We start from the raw sequence: 1,789 nt of genomic DNA on the forward strand, positions 1-1,789 counted from the left end.
AGCGTAGAGTAGAAAAGTGACTCAGGTGAAGGATACTAGTTTATTATTATGGACTGACATTAATGTTTATTAATTAAACCTCAAGGCTTTGATGATAAGATTTTCTGTCTGCCCAGATAACCTGTTGTATTGTGACCTCTGAATCATTTTTAATATAGGTTATATTATGAAATTCCGTTTGTCTGTGCGTCATTTCTTGGTTATGTCTTGAAAATGATAGAATTCACTACTCAGTAATGAAGACTGATTTAAAATCAATGAATTATTTCCTGAAATAATCAGGTGGTGCCCTTTGTTATGCTAATAATTACGAGGTATTTATGATATAGCATTGTCCATAACATCGACAAACAGCATATCCCTACAATATCTGTCCTGAGTATCGGGGTATTACTGGTAAAAATGCTAATACTGAGCTATCAGTAACTGGACACCACTAGTCATTAGTCATGTCAGTGAACATGCTTAGCAAATCCTACCAACTTTCCAAATTTCAGTGATTGGAGGTTTTGAAAAGAATAAAATGTCATAATGTGGTGTCTAGCACTCATTGGGCATTTCTACCCCCTAACTGTATCCCCCTCCATCATTCTCCATTCTGATTATGCAGGAAAGCTCCTGTCTATCTGCACAAGAAACAACCAGGCCTTCCACTGTTTATTCCTGCATTACTGGACCAGGCCCTGGTACTTTACGGATTTTCTCTCTGAGGCCTCTTCACATCCATCTTCCAACAGACTTTCATTTCTATTATCCTCTTCGCCTCCCCAGACCATAAAACAATGTCAGGGCTGAGGGATGACTGGATGATTTGTGTAAAAAACATCTTCCTCCCCGAGTCTATCGTCATCTCCCATGATTGTGTCTTCCGTAGCAGGTCTATAGTCTTCTTTGAGAAAGATGATTTTGTCCCCTCCCTGATGAACTGGATAGATGTCGCCGGTACCCTGTAGGCATGTCATTTCTTCCATCTCTCTACTCCAGGATGCCTGTCAGTCCTGTAAGGACCTTGTCATGGCACCACCTATGTCTTCCTTGGCTAAGTATTATTTTGCATCCTTTCCTGGGTGTTCATCATTGTTCCCTCTCTCCCCAAAAAGCATACACAGGGGATCCTCCTTGAGTGCATCATACACTGAACAGATCTGGCAAGAAATGCAAAAAAGGCTCCTATCTCCATAGCACAGGGCTATTCAACTGGCGGCTTGCGAGTGACCAAAATGTGGCCCGCCAATTGGTTCATTCATCTCTTAAAGTGTAACTTACCCCCCACCCCCCCATGAAAGGATAACTCCGCCCCCAATGCAAATTTGAAAAATGCATAAAATGGAGACTCTGAGGGGGTGGGGGATGAGCGTGGAGGTGTGGCCAAGAGGAGAGAGTTTTTTTTAAGACGAGACAACGTGACAGCTAGCTTTAGTTTACTTTGACAAGCTAACAGTCATGAAAACATTTCTGAATGTTCTAAATAAATGACTTTGTAAAAAGTAAAGTTTCATGATCTACATGCACAATACAGCTCAGTCTGGACCTGACAATTGTTCTGTCCCCCGGATCATTCCGGACCCTGCAGCCGATTACACACCACTCCACCCCGGACAGAAGCGTCAACCCACCCCGGCAACAGAGGTGTTCGGGCGGCCTGATGTGAAAACCCCTCCACTGCTGGTTCACCTGCAGCGTGAGACATCATGAAACAAACTGAATTAACTTCTCTTTGTGGTTAAATATATATTTTAAACAAAAGGTTGCTGTTTCACGTAGAGTTGGACTAAAAAAAAAAAAAAAA

The sequence above is a fragment of the Austrofundulus limnaeus genome, unplaced genomic scaffold (assembly GCF_001266775.1).
Source record: "Austrofundulus limnaeus strain Quisiro unplaced genomic scaffold, Austrofundulus_limnaeus-1.0 Scaffold297, whole genome shotgun sequence".
NCBI lineage: Eukaryota > Metazoa > Chordata > Actinopteri > Cyprinodontiformes > Rivulidae > Austrofundulus > Austrofundulus limnaeus.